The sequence below is a fragment of the Planococcus citri genome, chromosome 4, assembly GCF_950023065.1.
Source record: "Planococcus citri chromosome 4, ihPlaCitr1.1, whole genome shotgun sequence".
Lineage (NCBI taxonomy): Eukaryota > Metazoa > Arthropoda > Insecta > Hemiptera > Pseudococcidae > Planococcus > Planococcus citri.
Genome location: NC_088680.1, coordinates 42,499,184 through 42,514,635, shown reverse-complemented (window position 1 = coordinate 42,514,635; position 15,452 = coordinate 42,499,184). Strand labels below are relative to the sequence as shown.

General features: G+C 32.1%; 1 protein-coding gene across 4 annotated transcripts in view; it reads left to right on the top strand.

The window, feature by feature from the left end:
• Positions 1-15,452, top strand: part of LOC135843602 (adenylate cyclase type 5) — a 324,265-nt gene that overhangs the window by 668 nt on the left and 308,145 nt on the right. The window contains exon 1 of one of the 4 annotated variants that reach the window (XM_065361541.1): positions 6,020-6,030. The exons of the other annotated variants lie outside the window; for them this stretch is intronic. The gene's annotated coding sequence lies outside the window, so the exon portion shown is untranslated. Of the gene's footprint in view, positions 1-6,019; positions 6,031-15,452 lie in introns of those variants that run through there. 4 annotated transcript variants of the gene reach the window in all.

Here is a 15,452-nt window from a genome sequence, read left to right as displayed (position 1 = left end):
GTATGTAATAACTCGTATTGCTCATTAGGTACCTTCCTACCTACGAGTATATATTTCGCCTTTAATAATTCATTCATTGTTTTATAGCACCGATTTAACGAATTAGTCCACAAATAAGCGCATAATATGCCATATAAAACATTGCCATAAAATTGAGAATTGTGTCGATTCAAAACGTATGTTGAATGTTGCATTAAAAAAGATGAACTTGTATCACCATCGCATTGTAGCAAAAAATCGGTTCGGTTCAAATGTTTACCTTCTGAGTCAATATGGCCATTTGTTAATAACGTCTGTAAAAATTATACCTACCTATTTAGGTTATATTCACCTACTTTTTTTTGATTTACTGGGTTTTGATGAATTAATATCGCTTTTTAGTTTTTTGTTCTGCTTTCATTACCTACTTACATAAAAATAAAAATGTGAATGCGCTGAAAAATTGACTCAAATGTAGAGTTGGGATGTGTATGTTTTCTTTTCAGCTGAACTGGATAGCGATAATTCAAATTGGCCAATCAAAAAAAATTTTTTGTTTCCTGTTGGGGTTTTCCAAGTTTTAAAAACAGTACACTCAAGACTGATTGATGAGATTGTGAGCAATTTTTTTTATCTTTGAAAGCCTTCGTTATTCCCTGGATGAGGATTGGTTGTAAAAATTTTCTAAAAAAAATGTTATTTGGTATTTTTGAAATAACATGTTGAAAAATTACTCAAAAATCAGTTTTTTGAGACGAAAAATTTGAATTTTGGAATTTTTTATCGAAGATCTACATTTTGAAAAAAATGAAGGGTCAAAATTGCCGAGCATGGCACTTTTCATCTCTAGAATGTGATATATTTTTTCTGGAAGCCTATACTTTTTGAGATATTTTGAGCTGGAGTTGAGTTCGACTTGAGTTTTGATCAGAAATCGTGAAGCTCAACTTATAATACGTATGAAAAGATCAAGGAAGAAAATATTGCAAAAAAAATAAATATTTGTTATTTTTTGAAGAACAAGGGTGGGTTGAGCATTTTTCCTCAGTTTTTATTTCTCAGTTTTTAAATGGGTAAATAGGTAGGTAGGTAGATGGGTAGAAATGAACATATCAAAAATCGCATTTTTTTTTCATTCCTACGAATATACCTAATCCATCCATGGAATAAAATTCTTACTCCTCAAACTTTCTGAAGATATAATCCTGTACTTTCTTGCATTTGATTTTTTTCATTTGCTCTCTTTTTGAAAATACCCTTCAATTTTTTTTTCACAAAGCTTCTACGTATTTTTCAAGATATGTACATACTTCCATCTTGTGCGCATCTCTCGCCTTTCAACACAAAAAGTTTTTTTTTATTTTCTTTCTTTTCACAAACGAACTATCACTCAAAATGAAAATACCCTCTCGAATTAATAAAGGTCTCGAAGTATTAATCGAGCACCAACAGTTGAATTTACTAGACTGGAATGAGTTGATAAAGAATTTTAAAAATTTATTCTCTTTCGAGAATGAACATTTCTGAAAATTGTTCTAGTTGATTTATTTTCTTTGTTTAAATTTCACTTTTACTATTTAGACGATTCGATAGTGTAGGTAGGTTGGTGCGAATTTTATTACTTTAAGGTCTTAATTACTTTTATCTAACACTTCATGATTATCATTGTTATGTTTGGTACCTTACTATATAGTTATAATGCATGTTGCTATCTAATCTGAGCAAGGTTTTTTAACTTTATTATTTTTTCGTTTCAAGATGATTCTTATTTTGAATCTTGCATAAGTTGAGTAACTCTTAAAGATTCGAGATACCTACGTCAATATATACCTAGATGTAGGTAGGGTACGAGTATTCTAAATCACAGTTCTGCATACCTCTTCATTTTATTTATGCAGTAAATCTGCACTTGAGGTATTATGATTTTTATTGATCACGTTCCGTATGACATGGCGTCATGTTGTGTTTTCAGGATCTTTTACAAGTTGAAATTAGAGCAGTTTTATTTCATGTAAATATCAAAATATGTCACATTATTAAATAGGTTTAGGTACCTACATTTTTTTGTCGAAATTTTAAAATTTTACGCATTCCATACCTACATATAATTTGAAGATAATAAGTAAAAATCGTAGAATCAATCTCCTTGAACGAATACAGTAATTTTTAAATTTTTACCGTTGAAAATTCTTAGTTTTTCCTACGAAAATTTCGAAGTAAAAAAAACTAGACAGCTAAGCACAGCTTAGCTGCAAAGTGTGCGTAGCTGTATACAGTTGTACAGTTTTAACTGATAGTTTACAAAAAATAATCATATTGGTACCTACTTGTAAACACTGAATAAGATGTGAAAACAAAACTGAGAATAATTATTTAATGCTAAATGTAAACAAAAGTAAATACATATATTATTTGTGAAAACTAAATAAAATATGAAAAACAAAAATTATAAACAGAAAAAAACAACCTTTGTATTCTAAACACAAACAAAAATTTATTAAAAAATATTAGCAAAGAAGCTAGTACTAGGAACAATAATTTCATCTTCATTCTTCAGTATAAGAATTAAATTTTAGCAAAAAACAGAAAATAATAAGATTTTTGAACAATAATTTTTAAAGAAAATGAGGTTTTTTGGAATTTATAGCAAAACAAGCCATCAGCTATTCGCTGATTACAAGAGAGTTTTTGCCAATCAATTTAAAAAAAAATTACCATATTTCTTTTATTTATTTTGTATTGTTAATATAATAATGTCCATGAAGAAAACAGTTTACTTGAGTGCCATAAACATGAAAATATTCTCCAGCTCTTTTTTTTTCCCAATTTTAATAACTAATTTTTTTTTCAAGTTTTTAACTTTACTTTTAATACAGGTCGGATGATGGGGAATACTCCCACTCACGGAGGGCGTCATCCATACGCCACGTACCATGTAGGTACAGCAGGATTTCTTCATTTTTCTGAAAATTAATAGTTGTAATTATTTTATCTGTAAATTCTTTTACCTGTTTAACTGTTTCAAAAAAAAAAGTATAATCTCTGCTTAATAAATATCAAATTTGATGTTATAATTTCGAAAAAGTTTGTTTATTTTTCATCAACATAATATACCAATTCAAAGAATATTTCACCGATGCATACAGGGGTGCTAACCGTAACCGCAAAAAAACAAAAACTGTAACCGAAATCCGAACAAGATCCATAATTTTAGCCATTTTCAAATCCTAACTGAAAACAAAAACCGAAATTTCATAGGTTTTTTTAAAAACCGTAAAAAACCATAACAAAAATAATGAAGCAGTGTGAGTAAAACCGAAACCTAAACTGATAGAATTTATTTTGGTTTTCAGTTTGGGTTTTTTTCAGTTTTCTTTATTGAAGTACATTTTTTTGCCCTTCATTTTTTTTTTGGCTTCATTTGTGCTCATGTATTGACTTTAATTTCGCCTCTACATTGCCACTACTTATTGGCTTCAATTAGGTATGCCACTACTTGTTGGCTTCATTTGTCCCTATGTATTAACTTTAATTTTGCCTCTACATTGCCACAACTTATTAGCTTCAATGCCTTCAATTAGGTATGCCACTACTTGTTGGCTTCATTTGTCCCTATGTATTGACTTTAATTTTGCCTCTACATTGCCACTACTTATTGGCTTCAATTAGGTATGCCACTACTTGTTGGCTTCATTTGTCCCTATGTATTGACTTTAATTTTGCCTCTACATTGCCACTACTTATTGGCTTCATTTGTCCCTATGTGTTAACTTTAATTTTGCCTCTACATTGCCACTACTTATCGGCTTCAATTAGGTATGCCACTACTTGTTGGCTTCATTTGTCCCTATATATTGACTTTATTATGCTACTACCTATTATATTGACTTGCCACTACTTATTGGCTTCAATTATTATGCCACAATTAGAAACTCAATTTGAACTAGCCTGAAAAAAACAAATGAAAATTTAAAAAAAAATAATAGATTTGAATTAAAAAAGTGAAAAAAAACAAATGAAAATTTCAAAAAAAATTATACCTAGATTTGAATTTAAAAAGCACCAGATTAAAAACTCAATTGCCTAAAAAAATAAAATTTGAATTAGAAAAAATAAATAAAATGATAAATTTCTAACCTATTAGGTAAGCACTAGATTAGAAACTGAATTTGAACTATCCTGAAAAAAAAAAAATTTCAAAAAAAAATAATGGATTTGAATCAAAAAAGCACCAGATTAGAAACTCAAAATTTCAAATAGTCACAAAAAAACAAAAAAACAAAAATTTCAAAAAAAATATAATAGATTTGAATTAAAAAAGCACCAGATTAAAATCTCAATTTGAACTAGTGTAAAATACAAACGAAAATTTAAAAAAAAATAATAATAATAGATAATTAATAAATTTGAGGTGAAAAGCACCAGATTAGAAACTCAATTTGAACTAGCCTAAAAAAAACAAATGAAAATTTCAAAAAAAAAATTAATAGATTTGAATTAAAAAAGCACCAGATTAGAAACTCAATTTGAACTAGTCTAAAAAAAACAAAAACAAAAATTAAAAAAAAAAAAATTAATAACACCAGATTAGAAACTCAATTTAATTTAAATAAAAAAACAAAAAAAAATTCAAAAAAAAATAATAGATTTGAATTAAAAAAGCACCAGATTAGAAACTCAATTTGAACTAGTCCAAAAAAAACAAAAATCAAAAATTTCAAAAAAAAATGAATAATAAACACCAGATTAGGAATTTGAACTAGCCTGAAAAAAACAAAAATAAAAATTTCAAAAAAAAAAAATTTGAATTAAAAAAGCACCAGATTAAAAACTCAATTTGAACTAGTCTAAAAAAAACAAAAACAAAAATTTTAAAAAAAAGTAAATAATAACACCAGATTAGAAACTCAATTTGAACTAGTCTAAAAAAAAAATAAAAATTCAAAAAAAAATAGATAATAAAAAATGCATTTATAATTTTCAACTAAATAAAAAATGATAATAATAAAAACAATAATGATGTAATAATTACCTGTTTATTTTAACTGCAAAGCTGCAACCATTAAATCAACACAGGAACAATATAGGTAACACTATTCTTAACAGACACAAGCCATATAGGATACTAACTAGAATGGTGTATACTTCACAAAGGTTTCACATAAAATGAACTGTCAATTTGTTTTACTGCCAGAGGTAACCAAATAAATTGGAAGGAAACACCCCACCAAGCCACTCCCACTTGAAATACACAGCTGGCAGACTGGGGGTGTAACAGGGTACAATGCAACGCAGGTGTTTATAAAGTGATGATGGCTGGGGGTATAGCAGGGTACAATGAGCGGCAGGTGGTTTATAAGTCCCCTTTACCATTTTTTAGGAATTTATGCATTAAAATAATGAACTAAAATTGCAATTACTCAGCAATTACCCATCCGAATTGAATGAAAATACATCTATACCCTCCGTCTTAATGATTCTCAAATGGTGTCCAATAGGTACAAAAAATGGTTGGATAGCTTAAGAGAACATTCAGTTACAATGAAATTTCATTTCTCAAAGCGAAACCAATAGTGTGCTACGCACACTAAAAATCAATTTCAATTTTTAATCTCAAAAAACGACTTTTGGATCAAAAATCGATTCATTTGTCATATTCAAACTCGTATGGTCGGTCCCTGCCCAAAGTGAAAAATGAATTTCATCCTCAAAAGTCGGCCTCTTTATCAAAAATCGATCATCCTTTGAAAATCGATTGATCAACTTCCAAAAATCGATTCATTTCATAACAGCCACCTTCCTGAATTGACAAATTAATGAAATTATAAACCTCTTAACCTCTTGGGAAAACTATCCAGTACAATGTATCTCAAAATTTATAGAGCTCTATTTCGCTCGAAATATGATTATGGATTGCTAAGTAGTTCATCAGCTAAAAGGGTAACACTCAAAACATTGAACAATATTCACAACACAGCTCTTCGACTAGCTAAGTACTAAAGCCCTCGGAACAGAGCTGTAAGACCGAAACGATCTTGGGATTGGATTTCGGTTTCGGGATCGGAATTAATTCATTTCGGTTTTGGTATTGAAAAACTTGTTTTGGTTCTGGGATGAATCAGTACCAGTTTTGGGATTTCCATTTCAACCAATTAATTTTAAGCCCAAATTGACCAATGGACCCTGTAAGGGGTCTAAAAATTGGAACGTTTTGACATGGGGAATTTAATGGTGTAAGTAATTAGTTCAACATTTTAAATGCATTTATTTTGCTTAATTCGTCGAGTAACTTCTATTATAATCTGAATGAATGATGATAAATTATCTATGTAAAATGACAATTTATCAAAACAAAATCGCGAGAAAAAGGAAAAAATTGGAATCCTGAAACCAAAATGATTTTGTTTCAATTCTGGGATTGTTGTGGGTTTAAAATTATATTGGTTGCGGGATTTTTTTTGGTTTCGGGATCAAGAAAAATAACAATTTTGATTTTGGGATTGGATTTGAATCAGGATTTAATCAGTTCCACTTTCTGGATCATTTCAGTCCCACAACCCTGCCTAAGAACCACTCTTGTCCTCTTATTATATTAAGAAGCATCTAAAATCTTCCTCTCTATATGATCAAAATTCATCCTTTCTAAATTCTTCATACACCTAAACACTATTGATTGCCTCCCTCTCACCAAAGACTCCAAAATTGATTGCAACCTTCCCTATGTTTGATTCCTTAATCCTTATCCTTACTCCATAAAGCCTCTTTCATTCGAAACACCGTTCAGCTACATCCACTCTCCCCCCTCCCCCGGGCTGTATACCAATAGACATGAACAGTATTGGTATCAGGTATTGGTATTTTGTGGATTTTTTTCCGGTATCTGGTATTGATATTGGTATTGTACCCGTACCCATTATAACACTACATTGAAAAGTGTGTTTTTAGGCCAAAATTGACCATATCACCCACCTAGGTTCAATACTTGAGGAAGTTAAGGATGAAAATTCAATACAAAATAATAAACAAATCAAAAACTTCAAAATAAAAAAAAATTTTATGGGACTTATAATTTTTTTTATTTTTAAACATCTTGATTTTGGAATTATATTATCTACTTACTTACAAGTTTTTCAATATGAAAATTCAAAATAGGTACCAAAATAATAATAATACCATTGAAAATTATTTTGGTATTGGTATTATGGTGTTATAATTCGGCGTTGACTTCTCATGGCGGCGCCACCATCAACTTGCTGAAAGGGGGACATTTTGACGTCATTTTGTAGAGAATTGCTTCTCGACAAGTCAAGTGTGCATGTGTGTAAGTGTGTGTGAGTATGAAATGTCCCCCTTTCAGCATGATAACATGTATTTCATACATTTCACCGCCAGAGCGCAACACTTGTTCGTCAACTCCAAATACCGTTTCAACAAGTTTATCAGTATTTTGTAAATTGGTACTTCATCTGTTTACTAATTGGTATTGGTGAAACGGTATTTGTAAATTTTTTCAAAATTTGCCAGTATTGCCGGTATTGGTATTTTGGTATTTATATCGGTATACAGCCCTGACCCCCCCCTTCCTATTCAGAAAGGGGTATGATTTATTGTTACAACAGAATAGGTGAATCGCACAACAGAAAAGGTGGTCTAAACGACAGGCCCGACAAATAAAAGAATTGCCGGACCAAAAAAGAAATTGAACAACAGAAAGAAAAATTGAATGACAATGATATATTTGCACGACAGATAAAAAATGTACCTACATGACAAATAAAAAATTGAACGACAGAAATATCTGTTAACACGTCTATTTTTATTTTTATTTTAATCCATCAACACGCCTATTTTTACCAAAAAAGTTACAAATTGAATAAAATAAAAAAAAAAATTGGAAATTTTCATAAAATGACTGGTGGGGTGGATACCTAATTCTCAAAAAGTGGTAAATTTTGTGTAGGTACACAGCAAATTTCTCAACGGTCTTAGCATGATTTTTTTTGGCCCATGCAGGCATCACCTCTCTCACATTTTACATTTGGTATTGATATTTTTAGTCCCCCTGTCATTGGTGTACATTCGATTTTATACCCCAAATGTCCTTCGACTTGTATGTCACACACCATGTTTTTGAAAATGAATGTCATAAAGTGTCATGAACATCATTTCTTTTTGGAAAAATTGGCACATTCTCGTTATCATAGAACACAAAAGTATATTATTGTGCAAATTGCAATCTCAATAAGTCCATAGGAAGCTCACATTTGATATTTGAAAATTGTCACACAGTTTTTGCAGCAATTTTTGAGCAATTTTTAATTATTTTTGCTAGCTTCCCAAACCAATATTTTACTTATTGCTTTTTCGTGTATTTTCTGATATGAAATTAGTCGTATATTGTTCTGTCGTTTAAAATTTTATTCTGTCGCTTATAGACATGCTTTTTTGGCAGGAGGAGTTGTCGTGATTAAATAAGTAGTTGTGCTGACTTATTATTTTGTCGTTGAAGACCTGTCGTTGTAAAGACCTAAGTTGTCGCTACCACAGCTTTTATTGTCGTTTGCTGTTGTCGTTCAAACACCCTATTCTGTCGTGCGATTATATATTTCCCTTCAGAAAGTCCTATAGAAACAAATTTGAGCCATATTGGTTCATTTATAGGAGAGTAACAGCCTGTCAAAGTCGAAATTGTGAAAACCCCATTCGGACTTACCCCAGTGCACCTACATTATTTTTACGATTATTATTGCATATTAATCATGACCAAATCATATTTTCATTTTTAACGAACTGAGTGAATTAATTGATTTGGTAAACTTGAATCTGAGAGTAGAATACCTTCCTACTTGTATGTACGTGTGGCCATCATCAGTTTAGCAGAATCTCATAGAAACCAGAAACGTATTATACCTACCTAGGTATTTATTTGAGGTGAGGGTGAAATTAGTCGGATTATAATTTGACACTGTGCAATTTTTGGAAAATTTGAAAAGGAAGAAAAGTTTGATAAAATAAACTCGCTTAATTACATTAATAAACGACGCTACTGGCAGTCATTAATGTTCATGAAGTCGTATACGTACGTTAACGACTGTGACTAAAGAACATGAATACTACTTATAGTATTCGGCACATTATTGTTAAATAAACCAAACTGAAATGCATGCGTTTTTTTTCTTGTTTTAAACAATAGCCCATTAATTAAAGCATAATATCTTGAGAGGGCATCGTGAGATGAATATTTAACAAGTTTATGTCTAATGTGTACTGCCCGATGTGTTGCGAGTATCGTATAGCCTACGAAGAAAAAAGTTACTTTTCAAAATTACGTGCGTGTGTTTCTTCAAATTGATATTTATGTAACGATTGAAATGATTAAAAAAAATTTTCACTATATTTTCTCGAGTCATCTCGGAAAATTGTTTTTTTTTTCTAAGAAGACATGTGTTGGAACAAGTATGGTATATTCGAGATACTCGTAATTTACGCTTTTCATCGGGTGTGTAGTTTGTTTATTTTTTGTTGACTTGGGCGCACGTGATGGACATTTATTATACTCACGATACAATATCGATTCGAAAGGAAATTATTATTACTGCTGATGATTAACGTGCTAAGAAAAAATTATACACTACGTTATTAGGTACTACAGACGATTGCAAAGTTGAGAAATTTAATGGATAACTTTGTTGCCGGAGCTGTCCTTCTTTTTGGTACGTATTCGCTCGAAAATATTCCTGAAACTTAATCGTTTCCGGTTGACGTAGGTAGGTTTTTACGCAATCCACGTTTTCGGCTGCGGATCATTAAGCCTGTACAGTGTACACTCTCGCCTGATTCAAAAGGAATGTCGAATCTCGGCGTTGAAAGAAAATGAGCATATTTAACGAAATTCGCGAATTTATAAACAACATAGCCTATAATGAGATCCGCGTGCGCGTCCAATTCCATGGCGCTATATAGCCTCTATACTTACTTACCAAAAAACGCAAAAAAGGTACCTACCTATACCGAGATATAGCTGGCTTGCGTGTAGGTGTGTTGACGATGATGATGAGATGCTGAAAAAGAAGCGCAACATCGCAGTAGGTATTTGTATTTACTCGCACACCAATTCAGAGTCCAATTCTGTTCAATGATGAAAAGGGTGAATTTTCAATGCGTGTATCTCTACGTTATTTCCTTTTTCCCCGTCGGATATTTTACGAGATAAAAAAAAATCGCGGAAAAAAAGTCTTTAAAAAATAAGTTACATTTGTTGGAAATCTCGCCGAATAGAATATCTTTATAGAATTTTTCGTGTTGGTAATGTAGCTTTAATTTCGTCGTGTCGTTGGAATTGGAAATATACTTATTCGACCTTGCGAGGAGCAAAAAGGGGTTCTCCTTGTGGTTGTATTTTAATTCAACCATATAGACGACGGCGACGGATGCTTGGCTCATTTTAAAATTTCAAGTCGTACAATTATAATTCAAATTTATAAAAATGTTTAATGTCTGTACGATTTCGTATCGTGAATATCTATTAGGTTTAGGAATAGCGCAGTTGGAACGGTGGTTGAGAATCGTCATTTCTCCCCTCTCGTCACTTATTCCGAATCGAAGAAATGATTTGATTTGATTGATTAATGTACCTTACGTCCTTACATAGAACGATGTTTTTGTTTTTTTTTTCTTTGAAAGACTGTAGAATTTTGTTATGGAAATCTGGAGGGGTTCTTCTTCAAGATGATGAAAAATGAAGCATATTTCCATTTTCCCTCCAAATATTCCAATAGGCTACTTTTTCCAGTTACTTATTACATCTTCAAGTGGTAGAGGCTTTATTGTACAAATTACACATCAGATGCACACGTTATCAGAACTGTCGAGGACCAGGATTTTCTGAAGCAAAAAATTTTGCCGTCTCATTTTTTTGGGTGGGGGAGGGGGTAAAATCAAGCTTTCCGAAGAGCAAAAACCAAATAAATATGTCATTTATTTAAGTTATTTAATTTTTAAAAAGGACTTCAGCTAGTGACTGAAATTGCCTGCAAGGTAGTGTAAATCGTGTACAAATATACCGATAATGTGGGCTTGTGAAGAATAAAAAACCTGTTTCTCTCAAAAAAGATGGAAAAATTAAGTCATAAGTGATACCTATGTGTTCAAGTAGAGGAAAGACGCAAAATTTTGAAGAATTCCCAGCTTCGTTTCTACAATAATTTTAGAACCAGCTAAACATAGGTTTGTAATAATTGGCATCCATCTAATTGAAACAAGAGCGCAAAAATGCTTGGAATATTCCCTCTTTAAACCGCCAAAATTTTTTTCCAAAAAAAAACGGACCCTGGGGGGATTTTTACCCAACAACCCCCCCCCCCCCCTTGAAACCGGCACTGCACTCATCCCAGAAAAATTCAACTCGAGGAAGATTTTTTTCTTGGCCAATTGTTTACTCGTTCCATATTTCTTGAACTATAAATTTTCAAAAAAGCCTTTTTAAAAATTATTGAATTTTCTCTTACTACGAGTATTATGACACAACAGTTAAGAAAATTATGGGAAAATTCCTGATTTAAAATGAATATTGTGCACGTTTTTTCACTATTTTAGCAACCAACAACTTTTGAAATTCAAAAATTGTTTGCGAATTCGGCAGTTAGTGGCGAAAGCTATAAAAAAAAGATGGGCAATTCATCCAAAATTTGTGAATTCCCCCCCCCTGGTTTTCTCAAATTTTTTGCGTAATGGTTCAAGAAAATTTTTTTTTTTCAAATCACAAGTTTTCTTTTGTCCTCGTTTCGCTTGGAACTCTTGGCTTTTTTCAAATTTTCTGAAAAATGATTGTTCAAAAACGATGAGATAGTTTTACAAAATCTTGAGTAAGGAAAGAAATGAAATGAAAATTTTGCAGTTCATTGCATCGAATTTTTTTTAACTCAAAAAAGTAGTCCAAAAATCACAAAAATGCCTTGACTCTGGATTTCAACGAACAGTACAAACATTGTTAGAGTTTGAGTGAAAATTTTTTCACAATTCTCTCCTTTTGAATAAAATTATGAAATGGACAGAGAAGGGTGAGGAGAACAGGATGAATCTTGAAATCGTATGTACCTTCATGGAGAAAAATATCAAAAAAAATCGCCAACCAGAATATCTTAAAAATCTGAGGGCACCTTGAAGACTTGATTTATTCATTTCTGGTGGTGGTGGGGGGATCTATGAGTAGATTTGACGACATTGATGCGGTACGAAATAAAGACACGAAAAAAGCACGAATTTATAGCTTTCTGGAATTTATAGACACCCTGTTGTTGCATTTTGAGTACCATATTTTAAAATGAGATTTCACGTTCCTCGTTGATTAATTTTCTAGTTATACTTTTTACGATTTTCGAGTTCCTCTAAACTAATTTCTTTTAAGATGTTGTTTTTTTCACTCTATTTTACACCATTTTGATGGTATGCCATTTTATCCTTTTCTTTGTCTTTTTTGAAATGTCAATTTTTTTTTTTTTTTTTGATTTTTCTTGTGTTTTATACCTACCTATTTTTAACAACGCATGTTTGTGAAAAAACCAGTCTACGGATCATTCAAGATAGCAGCAAAGCAAATTTAATTTGGTTGGTAATTCAGTTCGAAAAAACATTTTGAGCGATCGCTATGTGACCACCATAAGTGACCTATGTGAGGTTGAAGTCACGTAGGTCACTTATAAAAATATTTCAGCCCAACTTTTTCAAACATTTGGTGAAGAAAAATTCGGTTTTATTTCAATGAAATTTCTCGACAATGTATCACGAAAAATTGTAGGTACAAAAAGAACTGGGAACATGATGATAAATATTTGGAAAATTATGATTATGACTTAAAGCTTATTAAGACGAGGCCAAACAATGTAGAAAATTCGAGTTACTTTAGGAAATGGCTACACGGAGGGAAAGTGAATCATCCCAGGATGGAAAGCTCTGCCGAATTTTAAAAGCAAAATTCTGAAATAAGTATTTCACGATTTTTTTCCAAATAACCATCAACTTCTGTTATGTACCTACCATACCCCTCTCGCCAGCCAGCATTTTAGAATACCTGGAAAATGAATTTGCCATGTAAAAACTTGAAATTACCTGGAATAAAATACGTACTAGTAACAAATCAGCCTCCTCCCTCCCTCCCTCCCTCCCTCCCTCCCTCCCTCCTTCTCCTACAATAAAAAGTGTAGTTTTTGAAAAATTATGCGTCCGTGGTTAGGAAAATGTTTTTTTGTTTTATTATCATAAAAAATTTATGAGTTTTGACACATTCTGAGTCAAGTTTCAGATTCTTCAAATTGGTAGACTCCCTGCCAATTACATTGGGGGGGGGGGGAGTGATTGAATGATGAATAATGTTTATGCATTTTTTTTCAGCATTTTTCATCAAGTTTTAAAACATTTTCAGGATAGAACTAGCCCTACATATCTAAATTCTCATTTTCGCTCAAATTTTTAAAATTTTCATTTCAATTTTTTTCAATAAATTTTAGCTAAGAAAAAATTGAAATTTTTACTCATCAGCGAATAAATCTCTCAATTTCTTGATTTTCAAACCTCTTTTGAAATTTTCTATTCGTGAATGATCGATACCATATTTACTGCTCATTTTTGAACCATTCTGATGAGAAATTAGTTCTAATAATGCCCATTTTATTAACTTAGTTTACGACTTTCAAACTTTCAAAGGCTTCAATGCAGAGGTACATTCGAATTCAGTGAAAGTGTACCTACACAAGTACACATCTAGCTACCGAGGAAAAAATAGCTAATTAGTATAGATTACCTACTTTTAGAGAAAAAAATTCTGTAACATTGCATTTTTCTGGCGTCGATTTTCATCAGTATTTCTGAAATTCGCAGTTTTTTTGGGGTGGAGAGGGGATGTTTGTAATTGCATGGTTATTTGATCCGTCAAGTGAGAGCTTATATCAAATTGACTTTATTTTGAATGTTTTTCAGTTTTTTCCCCCCAAAAATCACGTTTTCTCACATTTTGAGCATACTTATTAATTTTTCCATATTTTGGCCTTTTGTGCAATTTTTTTTTGTTCATTTTGATGCATGAGCCGTTTAAAACTTATAAACTCCCAAAATTACCACCATTTGAGCTGGAAAACATTTTTTACAGTCTCAGCTTATTTTGTATCGATTTTTTACTGTTTTCAAACAAAATTTGATATCTGTATTTGAAATGCATATTTCGAATGCAAAAGTGCACGTTTTTGCGTACATATTTTGGATGCTATAAAAATGCATAAATATAATTTCAATACTTTTCCCTTAGAAAATTCCCTGCTCCGATCATGGCCAATATCCTTTTTTTAAAATGCAATATTAAATTTACCCTCCTACCCGCACTTCTCGTCACTTTGCCACCATTCCCCTTCCAATCTAATTACCTCCACCTAGCAACCTCCCTTCTAGAAAAATATCGCATTAAAACAAATTAACCTAAAAACTGCACAACGAAACCTTTTCGAGTTTTCGCATTCAGTCACACTCAGTCGACTTTATACTTGAGCGAGTCCCTTGCCACCCTTCGACCATCGTCGTCGTGACGTGGACCTATGCGGCGCTCCGGCGAAACAAAATCATCAAAGACCTCTACATTAGTAATTCCGCAGTGTAAGCCAATTTCGAGGAAAGTTTTTAAGCCCATTCGTGACGCTTCGAGAATTAAATATGGCGAAAAAATTACTCAAAACCTAAGCTTTTTCCAGTTCGTACTTCGCGTAGGTACCGTTCCGTTCGGTGCGCGTATTTCATCAAAAGCTCGACTTCGTCGCAGGCTGCGGCCACATCCAGGGGGTTAGAAAACTTTCGAATATATACCGTTCGTTCCAGCCTTAAGTAATTATTAACATCATTAGCGCTACGGTAGGAGAAAAAAAACAACAACACAAAAAAAAAGAAGCGAGATTAAGATTTCAACACCCTATATACTCGACATTTTGAAAAAAAAAAATATTCCTACAACTTTTCCGTTTGTTTATCGTTAAAAAACAAAACGCAACGTCTAACTTCGCATACAGCGAGAACAACGGTGAAAAAAGAGTTTAATATTTTGTGAAAAATTGAACTTCTCTAACTTTTAACGAAAATCCTGATAAAAAAAAATTATTTTCTACTTGGTCAAACCTTTTCACGTACTACTGGCGAAAATTTTTCACATTTTTTTCTCAAACTCGCCTCAACAATTTCTTTTGGTTCGTGGTCGTGGTTTTCGTCCATACACGTTTTTGTACGTTCCTCGAGTAGGTAAAATACCGCGATACCTATTTATACTTACCGAGCACAAGTAGGGGGAAAATCAGCTTAAATGAAGCGTTTTAAAAGCACTCGGCTGTCGTTACGAAACGAAGCGCGTATAATTACGCTTTTTTGTTTTTCACTTCGAATACTATGATAATTAAAATTACCACGTTGGTTGGCGTTTTCACTCTCTGTCCCCTCATCGT